This window comes from Ciconia boyciana, chromosome 1 (genome assembly GCF_034638445.1).
Source record: "Ciconia boyciana chromosome 1, ASM3463844v1, whole genome shotgun sequence".
NCBI lineage: Eukaryota > Metazoa > Chordata > Aves > Ciconiiformes > Ciconiidae > Ciconia > Ciconia boyciana.
Window position 1 is genome coordinate 52,320,563 of NC_132934.1, and position 16,159 is coordinate 52,336,721.

The 16,159-nt window shown below is 35.4% G+C and overlaps 1 protein-coding gene across 6 annotated transcripts in view; it reads right to left on the reverse strand.

Moving 5' to 3' along the window:
* Positions 1 to 16,159, reverse strand: part of CDK17 (cyclin dependent kinase 17) — a 99,810-nt gene that overhangs the window by 70,830 nt on the left and 12,821 nt on the right. The window contains exon 2 of one of the 6 annotated variants that reach the window (XM_072865736.1): positions 2,693 to 2,839. The exons of 4 other annotated variants lie outside the window; for them this stretch is intronic. The gene's annotated coding sequence lies outside the window, so the exon portion shown is untranslated. Of the gene's footprint in view, positions 1 to 2,692; positions 2,840 to 7,498; positions 7,599 to 16,159 lie in introns of those variants that run through there. One more of the 6 variants, XM_072865744.1, reaches the window with a different exon arrangement.

Consider the following 16,159-nt stretch of genomic DNA (forward strand, 5'->3'; position numbering starts at 1 on the left):
TTTGCTCTCTTTTGTTTCTCTGGCAGAATAAAGTAGTGAAATTTTATGTTTGCCTTCAAAACAATTTCTTCTGAATTACAAACACTCTCATTCTTCTGCTGTTAGAGCCTAATGCTTACACAGTCTCATCCTGCCAAGGACTAACAGTGGGCTAATCCCTTCCACAGGAAACTAATTCCCATTCTGGATCTTAATCACATTGCAGAGGCTGATATTGCTACTGCTGTCAGTGACCTGGATAAAGCTGCCAAACTGTAAGATTTGTCTCACAAACCGAAAATGTTTTATGAAAAGGTAAATTTAAATCACTGCCTCTACAGAGACTCAACATTCCCTGAAGAATCTTACTTCAGCAACATTTAATATCATAGTCTAATATAGATCTGTATTGTAAATAACTTTTTCACTTAGAGAAGTACTGAAGCAGTTTTGCAGTAAAACTCCAGGGGAGAAAAAAAGAGCACTAAGTGTTATTATAATGTCACCAGATGAGATAACCCTCAAAATAGTCCAGTAGTGTCAGAATACAGAATGGTTTGGGTTGGAAGGGACCTTTAATGGTCATCCAGTCCAACCTCCCTGCAATGAGCTGGGACATCAACTAGCCTAGGTTGCTCTAAGCCCTGTCCAACCTGATCTTGAATGTTTCCAGGGATGGGGCATCTACAACCTCTCCAGGAAACCTGTTCCAGTGTTTCACCACCCTCATCGTAAGAAATTTCTTCTTTGTATCTAGTCTGAATATACCTTATTTTAGTTTAAAACCATTACCTCTTTTCCTATTGCAACAGGCCGAACTGAGTTGCTCAAGGACATGTGGTACCCCTATTTCTCTACAGCGAAAGAGCTATCCAAGCTCCTCTAATTCCTTCTTCCCTCCCCCATTACATTCTTTCAGTAACTTGGTTTCCATAACGTTTTTTTCTTTCTGGAATCTATGTGCTGGGATGAAGATACACAAATTGGAAAATTCAGGTTAAAGCATCATTAAAATTCAAAATCAGTATGCAAAGTTTAAGGGCAACAGATGTTATCTTAGTAATTAATGTAGATATTTTATTTATTTATTTATTTTTCCTCACTAGCTGTTTGGATTTTTGTTTTTTAACCTCCTTTGGAAAACCCTGCTCTAGTATGCTGTCTTTCAACCTTTGAGATACGAAGTCCAATTGATGTCGTCTGTCACCTCAAAGAGTAAAAGATTATGTTTTTATTGATATAACATAAGGCCTATTTCTTTAAAATTTTAGGATATGCTATTCTTTCACCGAACCACTGTTTCTGTGTCAACTACTTGAGCTGTTCTTGAACTACCCAGTTCAGCAGCCTTGGAAAACAGTATCCTTTTGCCAAAATATTCTTTAAAATAAATTTATCTGCATGCTAAGGGAAGTTTCTGTCTGTTTTACCACCTAAGTATGTTACTTTTCAACATACCCAAGTATGCTGAAGAGTAACCAGAAGAATCCTCCCACTGCAGTTTATTTCCTTTTGATAACTAGGATCCATAAGCCTGATATTAAACAGTCCAAGAAGCTTCTAGTTTTCACTTGTAGTACTTGTAATTCAGATCTATAGCTTTGCTTTCTTTAAAATTAGTCTACATTTCGGTTTAATAAAAGGGAACCCAAGAGAACGTCTTCAAAAGGACCAGTCATCAGTGTCTCATTAGTAATTTGTAAAAGCACAAAATAATCAAGTACTATCATACTTAAATTTAAGTTGTGCATCTTGAATGCAGTTTCAGCACAACACCTGCTAACCAGATCTATCTGTAAACTCAATAAAATGAGCTGTTAAATTGTTTTTATTATGAAAACCAAACTACATTTGCTTTTAAAGAGGTTTTTTTTAAATTAATTAACTTTAAAAAAATCCCCTTTAAGATTCTCTTTACACAATTATTTCACTCTCACATTCTGGTGAAAACTTCAGAATAAAAATCTGCCAGACTGTTGCCATGAAGTAAGCCTTAATTTTATATCTCCTTGGACTCTATGTTTTTAGTACACCTTTATAACAAGGCTTGAGAATGAAACTTCTCATTAGCTGAATGGTAAAACAGAATGGCAGAGGCTTTCACTATTACTATTTACTGTAGTAAACTATGGGTTTACTTCACACAGAGACAAGATACACATACACAATTAGGTAACTTTATGTTTGTGTTCAATAACAATAAGCAAACTTTGCTAGTAAGAAAGAAACTGTCGTTTTAATGAAGGCCTGGTTATAGCAACCATACAACAGGGAAATGGAAAAGTGATTTATTTCTGTCTACTGAACTGTGCATACTTCCTTCAACTGAACTGTTCAGAAGCATTCTCATTTCTGCCATTTCTGATTTTAATCATATGAAAGAAATGGTCGGATTGCAGTCCAGTTGATATCCCACCTAAAGGTATGCTGTATCTTTATATAGCATAATAAACCTGCATCTTTTTCTTCCCAACATGGTACATGTAATATAGGTGCTAACTCTAACAGTAATCCTGTAGGCATTACCATTTCTTGCATCAGAATAAGTCACTGGAACAAGCCATACCCTTTGACTAAATTTATTGGAATTGAAGGCAAATTTGAGGTTCTATTTCTAGATGCTGTTACTTTAAAAATTAATAAATGAAGACATTTCACTTAAAAAATACTACAGTCAGATTATCAGTTGACTGGATTAATCTCATGGACTCACTTTTTATTTTTTTACTTGTCATTTCAAACAATTGGGACCGTCTCTGCTCCAACAGCCTTTTGGGATATTCGTTATCTTCTATTCCCCACAGTCGGTGAAACTTATGACACCATTCCTCCACTGTCCATCTCTGATCCAGGTATGTCCCTAGTAGAGGTCATAAGGAACACTTTTTGAAGGGATTTTTACCAGGGTATTTAAATAAGCACTTCTGACATAATCTGGGGGTATCCTAGCTCTTCTAGATGATATTCATTGCCTCAGCAGTTCAGTAGTTCAGGTTCTTCTTTCACTATAATGCTATGGTGACCACAGACTGTAAGATTCCTTGCCAAAGAAGGACTATAGGTTGACACTCTCTTCTTCCGTTTACCTGGTCAGGCATGCATAAACTTGCCTTTTGCATAATAAAGAACCACCATAGTTGTTTTTTTTAAAATTTCTTTCCTGCCTCCACTGCAGCCAGTAACTCTTTAGCTTGGAACTTCCTCAGGATCACCTTACCGTATTTTCTCTGCTGCACACACAACACAAGTGAGCCAATTTCAACAGCTCTAAGGAGGTACTACAAATACTATAGTCAGTTCTGTTAATTCTTAAGACTATCCCGACAACTATACTTTCCACCTCTATGGATGTATTCTTATTGGAGAGGAGAGGCTCCAACAAAATGCAGATGAAGAGCTCAGGACATCAACTGAATTATGAAAACCTAAAAGTAGAGAGCAGAATCCATCACAGAACTAAAACAATGTCATAATACAGTAAGATGATGAATGCTTACAAAATTGTTTCAGAAGTCAAGAGAGCTTTGGTTCTTCACAACCTAGCTATCTCTACTGTTGGAAGCAGGGTCCAAAATGTAGTTACTGACCACGAAGAAAGAAAAAACAGATACAAATTGTTATGTGATTATAAAATATTTCCCTTCTGAATTCATTAACCTTATTGAGAAAAGAGCTGTAGGAGAAACTTGATGATGGCAGCATGTGGTAGGCATGAAGTGCCTTCTGTCTGACTAAAATTGCAGTAGAAGCACATTCACTTTTGCTTTACAAAAAAAATATAAAACATACTCAAGCTAATGAAAGCAAAAGTGGCTTCCAAGAATCAAGACTGAATTTGCTAAATTAAAGAGGGTAAAAAAATCCATTTCAATTTCCAGAGAAGTAACAAGTAAAAATATACATTATCTTGGTACATTGTTACTGAAACCAAACAGACATAAAAGAAACTGATTGCAAAATCTCATACAGAAATCTTTGAAGGTGGCAAGCAACCACGTAAACACACAAGAACTGCACAGGTTATAAAGATCAAAACACAATCCTAACCTCATTGTGATAGTTACCATTTAACAGCTCAACCTGTACTTTGCTGTCCACATTATAATTTATATGAAAGCTACTTCAATTGTCTGTTCAGCTTATCAGTCTTCAATTACATTAAAGCATATGAGCTACTTCCATCACCATGCAGTCCTAGGGAAAAAAAAAACCCACCAAACTATCAGCTATTTTAATTGCTAGTATCCTACCATTATGTAAATGTCTACTAAAAAAGACTGTTAGCAAATTACATGTCAGAAGCAGAACATACAAGCTTGCTCTTGTTAGGGAAATTACTCCAGAATCTACAATTTTAAAAGTTACAACAAAATAATTTTTAAGGCTAAAAATACATTGATGTTTCCATGATAAAGCAACTGGTGCCACTGGAGAATGAAGCTTGAGAAGGAACTGCAATGGGCAATGAATGACAGACAGACACAAGCTATGAAATGACAGGAGAAATGCAAGTAGAGAGGAGACTCACAAGGTAGTGAAAAGAAAAGGAGAAAAAGAAAGGACTGGAGTACACTGTATGCAACAAGTTCTCTCACCAATAAAAAGGGAAAACGATGACAGAGACTTGATCTACATCTCAAGACACTAAAACGGGTATTAGGCTGCCCAATTACTAGATCAAAACCCCACATGTTCACATGATGCAAAGCACCAGAGCTCTCCAGCTTCTCTGTACGCATCTGTTCAAAACACTTTGTAAGTGTAATTCTGTTCCAAACCTACGCTGAACAGAGGATCAGCTGTCCTACCACAGCCACCACAAAGCTGAAAAGCAGCATTGTTGCATGTTCTGATCAAGTCAACAGAAGTGTTATTATTTGCTTACGCTTGATCTGGGTAAAGTTTGTACTGATGGGTGATCCCGCAGTACGAGTAATGAACAAATCTGCTATTGCTAGAGGTGAATCTGTGATCTGAGGTACAGGAGCCCACATAAAACTAGTTGTACAGACAGCTTTCCAGAGTAAAACAGCAACCAAAAAACCCTACAGCCCCCTAAACAATCTTATTCCAGGCATCAAAGAAACAAGTGTTTTCAAGAAGTCCAATTACAGGTTAACATTCTTACTTTGTATTTTGTTTAAAGAAATCTTTTCTATCATTACTTGATTTAGTAATTTTTTTTTTATTTTTTTTTTAATTTCTGTCATTGACCTAATTACTCTCCCACTGAAGATGTTAAAACTCCCAACAACTTCCAGGAGAACCACTAGGCCAACGTAAGACACCTCAGAGACTAAAAGGTTTACTTTAAATTTAATTTGTGAATGGAAGTTTTCCAAAATTTATACCAGCTCAAGGTTTATAGTAATATATGAAATTTTCTATTTTCCATACCCTCACTTGCCCACTTCTCAAATGTTTTCAAGAAAGAAAAGTTTAAGAACCACACCTATTATTTCACAGGACCACCTTGAAACTAAGGCTTCGTCTTGCATAGGAGCAAGAATTGAAGCATTCAGTCAAGATACCATTCTCCTCTTTACTCAATGCCATGATTATTGCTTTTTACTTAACTTTGCAAAATTAGTCAGATACCTATAAAGCATCTAGTCAAGGGGTTGTTCCTTCAGAAATGACTCCTAAGAAGGGCACACAAGAGTAAAGGACAAAGTTTGAGCTAGTTTGTAATTGTGAAGTCTTCTTATAAACACAATGCAAGAAAGGTGATTTATCATCACTTTTGCTCTCACTAAATATGCTAATGATTTGCCACATCCAGTTAGTGAACCCTTAAGTGCCTATGGCAGGTTTTAATCTTTAAAAGGGAATGAGACAGAAGATCTCCAGAGCTTCAAAGATCTCCGGTTTCCTTTACTGTACACAGGAAGCCTTAAGTCAATGTAGCATTACCATCCAAAAATCATTTGAACATTTAGTCAGAGGAATGATGCCTACTGATACCACAGAAATTAGTCTAACTCCTTGGAGACACACTATACAAGCTATATTTTGGTACTCTCTTCACTTATTCCATCCTCAAAGAAGGTGGAAAGACCAAAAGCGTGATGAAACCTGAAGTCAGGCCATGAAACCCTGAAGCAAAGAATAAAAAGTCTAAGAACAGATTTATCAAAAGTCCTCAGAACCCAAAAAGGTTATTTTGTTTTATTCAGAAATAAGGTAATATTCAAAATGGCTCTTTAACAGAATTAATTGTAACTCATCCCCTGCAGGTGAACCAACAATTTCTTTCCTTTCCAGAAACAGCAAAAGACACGTGCCGTGATTTATGTGAGGATGCTAACGTAAAAACGTATGACAACTCTTACACAGAATAAGAAACAGAGCAGTATTCAGACTTCTTACTTACACAGTCTAGCTAACATTTTCAATGTGTGCTGCAAAACAATTTAGTATTTTTATTAAATCAGATATATCTTAAAGCAAAGGCAAACCACTTAAAAGTTATTCAGTTTTAATATCATGTATTCTACCGCTCTTAAACAGCTTGCTCTGAAAAATTTGGAATTGTTCTAGTCTGTGTTTTTAAAACTGTATTTCCTTGCCTGTAAAATTAGAGTAGTCCTTTCAACTATGAAGTAGATCACTAGCCAGCCATTACTCTGCCATCTGTGTTCAGCCCCTTTAGCCTAGATCGCCAATTTAAATTTCATGCAGCTGAAACTATTCAAGTAAAAATACTGAAGTGTGCTATTATTTCTAATTACCTTGTACCCTGCATAGCAGTTTCTTAAATTTGAAATAGCTTTTAAAAAAACAGAAAAGTTGAGAGAAATATGTGACTCAGCCAATTTGACAGGAAGGTTTGATATTTTACATAATTCAGAGTTGTCACAATGCATATTCATATCTGGTTTTGAAGCAATTACAACTAAAATTTCCAATACAATAAACAACTAACCTGCAACAATTTTTTTAAAAATCCTTAAAATAAGATAAATACACTAACAGCTGTACAATAACACAGTCCTTAAGCCTAAATATTAATGACAGAATTGATTTCTTGGGAGCAAAAGAGATTCTTCTTTACTATGAAAAGCAATATGCTACAGTTAAAGGCTATATGGTGATCAGTGTTGATTTTTCTCTTCATTTTCTCAATGCTTAACTTTTTTTTTTTTAAACTTTTTTAACTTCAGTGAACAGCAAGAGACAAAACAAGACTGCTTGGGAATAAATGTATTATTACTGAAGGTACAGTTATTTAAAACATTTGCAGTATTTGACTATATATAAGAGCAGGTATGGCTAAACAACAGATACCTAATAGAATGGAAAAAATATATAGCGATACAGACACATTAACCAGTTACTTGATGCTTTCATCCCTGAAGGTGGATAGTCTCACCATTTTGCCCCAAATCGATAAATTTAACAAGAAAAATATTAACATAAAAAAATTGTAACTTCCTTCATTGTTATTTGCATGGCTACTGTTGAAAAGTATGTAATAAAAAACAGTACTTCTGTAAAGAAAATAATGTAAACAATATACCTATATACTAATCTTCAAAGACGGATTTGCCCTGGACAAATGTACGTAGAAATCTTCAGTTCTCTGTAGGGCTCATTTAAGTCATGCAGTAGACAAATTGGGATTCAATGCTGGGATGAAAAGTTTTCAAGCAGTTGAAACATGAAACACATTCAGAATAGTTAAGCATCAAAACCAAACAAAGTCGATACTACAGAAACATACTCATTTTTCCTGACAATTTTCAGGACAGTTCACCTTGCTACAGATTCAACTAAAAGCCTGACATCAAAGCATAACATATGAACATGGTTTTAGAATCCATTTTTCCATCTTTTTCCCCATTATCTACTCTATGATTATCTTATATAATAGTATAATCAAATATTACAGCCATATTTCAAAGTTCACATCTTGCTGTTCTAACAATGGAAGGAAGCAAATGCATTTTACAGTTGCTTCTGTTCTGATCCAGATTCCATTATGATGGACACCGCTCAGAAATGCATTTTCAGAATCTTGAGTATGCCTTAGAGGTATACTCATTTTTTTGTGTATACTCATACTTTTTGTGTGTGTTTATCTTTCTCCTTTTTTTTTTCTTTTTTTTTTTTTTAATAAAAGCATTAAAAAAGGAAAATGTGAAAGCTCTTGCAAACTGCATGCAAGTTGAATCTGGCTCTGAAGTAAGAACAACAAAAAACCCCAGTAAATAACCCTCAAACCTTTCAAGCAAAATAAGAAGGAGCATTGACAATGGATTTAGTCTCTCAACCCTCCATGATCTCTACAGAATAAAAAGTCTCATGCTCAAGATAAGATCATCTTGGTTTTTAACTGCATGAGTTTACAAGACCATATGAGAGTGCCTTTACAAAATCCACACCACTAAGCCAGCATAATTTAGAAATATTCTCCTTATGTAAGTGTACTTTAATATGCATTTCTGCTCTTTAGTTTACTCTTCCTTGTGCGTCACAGCTTATTCTTGACTGCACTAGATACGGGAGCCGTAAGTTCTCCTGCTCTGCCAAAGGTAACCTTTCTGCATGTAAAGAAATAGATACACACAGCCAAATAAGCAAAGCTGTAACAAAGATCTGAAATCTAAAGAACAAAATAGTAATTTGTGATGGAGGCTTCTATTGAAAGCATCAGAAATTACCTACTATAAGGCTGAAATCTTGACAAATACTTTTAGTACTGATTTTTTCCTCTTCTAGCATTGATTTTTAAAATTTCCACTTTCAAGCTAGGCTAAAGTTCGTTTAAACATTGGCTACAATTTTTATTAGAAATGAAAATATCCAACATTGGATGTTTACAATGAGAAATTGCCAAAAAATTGAAAGAATTTCACAGATCTATTTTTAATGTTGAGAGATGCTGAGTGAATTACGTGGGAAATCCTATCCTTTTCAGGATACGTAAGAAATACGTAAGAAATCATATCATTTTTCTGAAGTTCCGAAACTTGAGTCAAGTTAGTTATTGTGAAGAAAAGCTGAAGAAATTAACAGGGATCATAGCAAAGATATACACAACCAAGTCCTTTGAAAAATAAAATATTCACCCCAAGTACTGATCCCCAAGAATGAATACTTACCTATCATATAGACTGGAGAATCAACACAAATGTATTAATGTTACACCTTAACCTTAAAAATCATAGGAGTTGTCTGAATCTAAACAAATAAACTTCAGACTCTTCACACTTAAAAATGCATTACCTTTTCTTCCCTCTCTATTTTTCATAAGTATTATTTGTCTTCTCCATATGAACTTATATCTCAATCTTGCTATTAGATTGACAATATGAAAGTCAATTAATGCTAATGGTCATCATGCTTGTGGACACCTGCTGCCTAATGAATAGGCAAAATAATCAAGCTATTAAAGAAATAAAGAAGAAAAAAGGCAAAAGTGACTTCCTGAAAACCAATTACCTGACTTTCCAGATGTGGAAAAAAAAGAAGGCTTGGTCTATAGGCAAGAAGTTGCAAGCAATTTTCTAGTTCAGTAGAATAAAGTGTCAGTAATGCCACACAACCTGTTTTATAACTCTTACTGATGATTCAAACAGAGATCGTGACCACTTAAGCTCATACACTTCTCTGAACACATAAGGAAGTTATAAGCTGTCTACCCCCACAAGAAATAAAACCTACTAGCATGACAACAGCGGAGGGAAAGGAATATTACAAAGATAGTCAAATATTATTTCCCATAAAACATTTTATTATTGCATATTTCAGTACTGACAGTGGAATACTTCTAGTTTTGAAAACTCATAACATAACAACAGGTGATGATCATCCAATAAAACACAGTTTCCAAACAAGCTCCTGCCTCACACAGCCTCAGCAAACACCTCAATTTCAGCACGACATGGACTATTTTTATTCTGCATATTTAGATTGTATTTTCAAACTGTATAGCAAATTCTTGGGGCGAGGGAGAAATAAACATTCACTGATCACTTGCAATCACAGACCGAGAAATAGATTAATTATTAGAAAAACATTTACTCCAGTTGCTCAACGTTAAAGTTAAATGGAACGTGGAAAAGTGAAATGGAAAGGTTTTTAACCTGCAGGGAATAAAAAACTTCAAGTCATGGAGGGAGCTGACTGGAAGACTTCATAGAAAGTTTTATAACATTTTTCACAACTAATTCCAACAAACTGCTGCTGTCAGTAGCAGTATGCAAACCAATTATTTTATAGCCAGCTCAGGTTAATGCCGCTGCTGTGACTGTGGTGCAGACAGAAGCCGAGATAATGAAAAAGATATGCAAGCCACCACATTACAGTCGTGAAAAACTATTTCCTCTCATGTTTTTCTACCTATACTGTCCTTGCAATATGCCGAAGCACAAAGAGAATTATAAGCTTTCACAGTTTAGGTTTTTACTAAGTTTTAAAGGTGCCTTGGCCTCTTGCTGTGAGGCAACCAAGGTATCAGGTGAAACGGCTTCTGAATTGCAGATAGCTTTCCACTTAGGAATGTCTTAATCAAATGTGTAACGTCAATACATGCTAGCTAGCCAAGTACAAGCAGATGATCTATGGGGAAATATTCTCTGCCCAGCAACATTGGTGTTGCCTGGCCCCCTAAAGATACCACTATCAAGAAAAGGATGATTTTTTTTCACCTAAAATCTAAAGAAAGAATTGCTGTTTTACAGAATTAGAGATTAACCTGGCCTATTTCTTCTCAAATTTCTTTTAATTTTAGCCTCTATCACTATCTAATTTTCTCTTTTTTTTTCCTGGGTGTAGGAGGAAATCCTACCCCCTGCTGACAAAAGAGATGGTAGGAGGTAGCAATTACTAATGAACTAGCAAAGTAAGCTCTTCATTATAAAGCAAGAATTTAAGAGAATCTGAATAAGGAGAGAAATACCCACACTTTCCTTTGGTAGCAATAAGGATGAAAACACATTATGGGCTCCCCAAGAGCTCTAACTACATTCCCAGAATGATGCTTCTGCTGTCACATATCTCACATGCTGGAAATCTGGATAAGAAAGCACAAATGCTTGTACATGTATTCAGAGCATGATTTCCAGACTCATACCAATTAGTTCCTTCCCTTCTGTTTCCTGTCACTTAAATAAAAACATTGGGAAAGATCCAAATAATGACATTTTGACAGCAAAAAAGCAAAGGCATTCAAACATTACTGATGCAAATCTGAAACAAACCAAGCATGGAGGTACCTCTTTTCCCAACACCTAATTCCCCATGACATGCTTCCATGAATTCTAACCAGCTCCTTAACAAAGATCACACGCTTCGCACATGCAACATAAATTCTGTACGTACAAATCAACTAGCTTCCCAAGAATCAGTCTATACCTGGAATAAGCTTTAAGAACTTTACGAAGCGTTAGAGACTGGGGGGGGTGGGGTGGGGGATCAAAACCTGAACATGCAAACATAACTATACACAGCTTGCATGCCTACACACATACAAGATCTTAGACTCATGTAGAGAACAGGACTCATGCCGATACATTTATACTGCACCTGATAAAGCGATACCTGAAGAGTACCTTCTCCCTTCAGCAGGGAACAAACTAACATATTTGCACATTTAACTTCTGAGCTGAAGTAACTAAATATACAACTACCTGACAACCTACTAGAAAAAGCTCTAAATTTTGAATTTGAAAGATTTTTAAATTAGCATGAAATTTACTACTTGTCCCATATTAGACCATCAGAGGGGAAAAAATGCAGAGTTCACATGCTAAGTGTCAGAGACAGTCAGGATGCCCTAGAGATGAGACTGATAAATCTACATGAGCTGTCCTTTTTCCCATGTCCATCTTCCACACCTCTTGATCACTCTAACAAGATTCCACAATAAAAATCTCTGTCATCCCATTAAAGAATCTCCAATCTACAGGGTTAATAAAATTAACATAGATTTTTCAGCTATATATTTATGATTAGTTTTGTATGTTAAACATGCAAATCTAATTCACAAAGCAAAGAAAGGTTGGGACCAATGCTTTTTAAGCCTATTATTGCTATACACACTTTCTGCATGTTGTACAAATCTATTACAACAGAGTTACATAAACGATGTATCCTGCTTCTTTCCAGACTAGGTTTGCTCTTGCTTACCATTCAAACATGACAGCATAAGAGACAAGTAAGAAAGCCAAGTAGAAGAGACTTTTAGTTGATCAGAAATTTCAATATAAATTAACCTTTTAAAGGCTCATGTGTATCCCAGCAAGATGATGTAAAATATCAAAATGTAACAGGTCAGACTAAACTCTTTTATTTGGTAGAAGGAACACAGCTTTTGGGAGAAAAACCAAACTGGAATCTAAAGACTATTAAATTAAGCTACATACATGTGGCACCCCAATGCAGCTGGTATAAGCAGAGGCCAAGTATGCTTTTTAAGCCAAATCTGATGATTTCTGAACACTTGAAATATACTCTACATCTTGTATTATCTCTTTAAAATACACATTATTATATTTTCTTCACAGTAATACAGAGCAAACTGAACATCAAAAAAATAAGGGAAGGCAAAGAATCGAAACACAGATACTGCCTTTCATACTGGCAAGAAGCCTTGCTAAACTTTCCATTCTCAGGTGTAGCAAAAACACATCTAGTTTTAAGCACCATGCTGAACCCCTCATACCCAAACACTCAGTCTTCACAATAAAATAAAAGCAAGAATAAGGATCGAAGTCTTTCTACTACTATAAAAACAGTCTTATTCTATCTACTGCTCAACAAACTTCATGTGGAACTTCATTTCTACTGCAGTTCACATTTTGCAAACCACCAGCAAAAATTCTTATTGAATGTACTTCCTTAAGACAGCCCAATAAGCTCAAAAAGCAGCTTGTTTTGTTATGACTTACAGGACTGATATAATTTGTTTCATAATTCGTTACGATACTTGAGAAATTGTTCAAAATGTTTTAATTATGTATTATCCTAACTGGCATTTAGTAAAACACGATGAGGATATGAGGGGTAAGTGTAGAACAAATGTTTCTTACTAATTAGGCTTGTAATGAACAGGTTTCATGTGATCACTTAATTTATGACCAGTGTCACAAGTACCCTCTGTGAGAATTACCTAATTTAGTCACCAAGTCAACTCAAAGACCTAACCATCTCCCTTCATTATGCAAACACTCCACGTACTTTGCAGAGCATCTTGGCGGACAAATTGAAAATGTGCAATTTTTTGCAATGTACATGTTTGATGAACAGCAGTTCAACATATTAATGTTTAGGTCAACAAGCATACACAGCAGATAGCTTCACAGCAAAATAACTGACGTAAGAGAAAGAGATGACTAATAATGAACTCCTCTATATGGCATTAAATTAAGCTACCACCCAGAGAGAAAAGCACTGCATATTTACCACCCTGTTTTCAGTCCTATGGTGGGAATCCTCCTTCGGTGAAGTCTGCAGAGGAGGAAAGCTGCCCTGGAGCACCAGGTGATGGAAAGGGCCATCCTTCTACTCCAGCCTCATCACATGGAAAACACAGTGGGGGGACAAGGCTAAAGCAAGTGGAGTTAGTGTTATGCATGGCCATTTCCAGTTTACTTTTTCAAAAATCTACCTTTCTTTTCAACCTCGTGTACAGTGCAATAGGGGAAAAAAATAACTTACTCAAGTTGGTTCAGCTTCAGGACATCCTGGTACTGAACACGCACAAATCTATCCTGACTTTGTATATAAAGACATTTACCAGTGCCACCAGAGGTGGCTTACAATCAGTTTTTCTGCTGGATCTGTAGAATAGTAGGGGATAATGTCAGGCACAAATCCTCAGTTCAAGAACCCTTTTCAGAGTATCAAAGCAAACTTTTTGTTTGTGCCTCACATTACAAATTTATGAACTAAAAATAAATGTCAGAAGAACACACAGATTTACTAGCTTTTATATGGACAGCTAGAGTTAACTAAGGAAATCTCTTACCACAAAAGGATCCCGTCCATATTGGTGTATAATCTAGTCAGTAATGACTTTTGGAGGTGACACTAAATACATACTCACTTCAAAACTTTTTTACTCTTAAACCGCAACTTCTTTTTATCCTTAAAACAGATATGGCACAAACAGGTGAAATATTCACCCTGCATTCCCCCGTAGCTCACACTATACTCAACCTAATCTCTTCCCTAGAGACAGAAAACTTTATCTTGGTACCAACATCAAGTTTTTACAGAGTGCAAGTCTGCTGACTAGGAAGACCAAGTGACCAAGTTAGTAGGAATACAGACGGGAACACAGGAATTTACCAAATACTGCTCTTAGAAAGAAGAAGATTAATGCAGCAATTTAAGATGCTTTTCTGAGCTTTGAGGTAGCAAGCTAGTTTTATCATTAAAGAATGCACCTGCTAGAGCCACTGCAAGGGGAGTGATGGTGGCCACGTCACTCTCCTTGGCACAACCAGGCTACGAACAGCCTGGTCCCCACCATGCCTGACCCCTGTCAGCCTTACACCCCCTGGGACAGGAATGCCACTCCCAGCTACCTGTGCTCCTAGAAAGGCACAACCTTTCATAAAAAAGCCTCAACTTTGTTTTTAATTCAAATTATTTATGTTTATCTGGTTGTATAAACAAAACCACCTTGAAGCTATTGTTATTTTCATTAAACAATCCTAAATTATAGTGCATCATTTTGATAAACAGTACAGCACATGCCACAGATCAAGTTAATTTTAGCATTGTACACCATTTCATACAAAGAAAGTTCACTTTCCCCTTTAGAATAAACAATTAACTTGAATTACAAAGAGCTGTTAAAAAGCAACTTTCTCTTTTAACCCTACTAAATGATTAATACTGCTGTTTTGAGACAGGATGTCTAAATTTGAGAGATAGTTCCACTATCAAAAGAGAACAGTATTTTTTAATTGATTTAGTGCTTGTATTAAACTTCTACTTTAGCATGACAGAGTGTTGAATATTCTTTATTCACACAGTGGATTATTTAAAAAAAAAAAAAGATCCATGTACGGCCCATGCAGTCGAGAATATAAACACATAGATATTGCTGATGACAGCATTTAGGTCTTAAGAGAATTCATTTACTCTCTCAAGTGCTGCTAGACAATTCTGTGTAATGAGCAGCGAAAATACTGAATAAAGTATTTATGATTTACACAGTATAAATCATATTCTGATATGCCAGACATGCATTTATAATATGCCCAACATACATTAACTAATCATGAAGTGTGCAACAAAGGTAACTGCAGAAATTGCTTACAGAACATGCTCTTGCACGTGTGAAGAAAATGTGGTTGCATTTCTTTACATCTCATTTGCTATACGCAAATTTCACCCTGACATAAAATTGCAATTTTAATCTCCTCCTCTCAATATACTTGAATGTTTCACTAAAGAAATACCTGAAACTTTCGTTGCATCTTTCAAGTAAAAATGGTTCCAAGTATATCATGAGCAGGATTTTCAATAGTGCAAAAAACAAACTAAATCTAAAAATAGGTCACATTTATTAAAGTTACTTCCAGACCTTTAAAACAAAATATACAAAGCCCTATGGTACAGAAAGCCTACTAATGCTTATTATAATCCTAAATACCTTTTGTTTTCTACAAGGTCATAATGTCCTTCTATCCATCAGCTGCCTTTCTATTTTCTATTCATTTAATTAACATTTAGTATAGATCACGTTTTCTGTTTTCTCTTTTTATTTGTTTGAATTTAGAGGAAGATCACACATCATTTTTAAAACAAAATTCAACATTTAAAAAACTTCAATATAATAGATAGGCTGTCTCTAAGTAGTGTCTCAAAATGACACAGAATTAAATCATTCTACAGGGCAATATTCTCTTGTTTTCAAACAGAGCTTCCCCATTCTAGGAATTTAGGTAAGGTGGAAGAAATACACATAATCAATTTTAAAGTTGGTTTAAAATACATAATTTTCAGATTAAGACTCCAGCCTTCATCAATACTATTAAAAGCATACACACCAGCAGAGTTCCAAACAGGATCTATGAAAAAAATTAAAGCCTGTATTATACATTGTGTTATACTGTAGAAAAATGAATAGCCCTAAATATTGTATTATTGCATACTGAAACATCAGTATCCTTTTAAAATGAATCATTTAAAATAAATCAAACAAAAATTTAAGCCAAAGTTA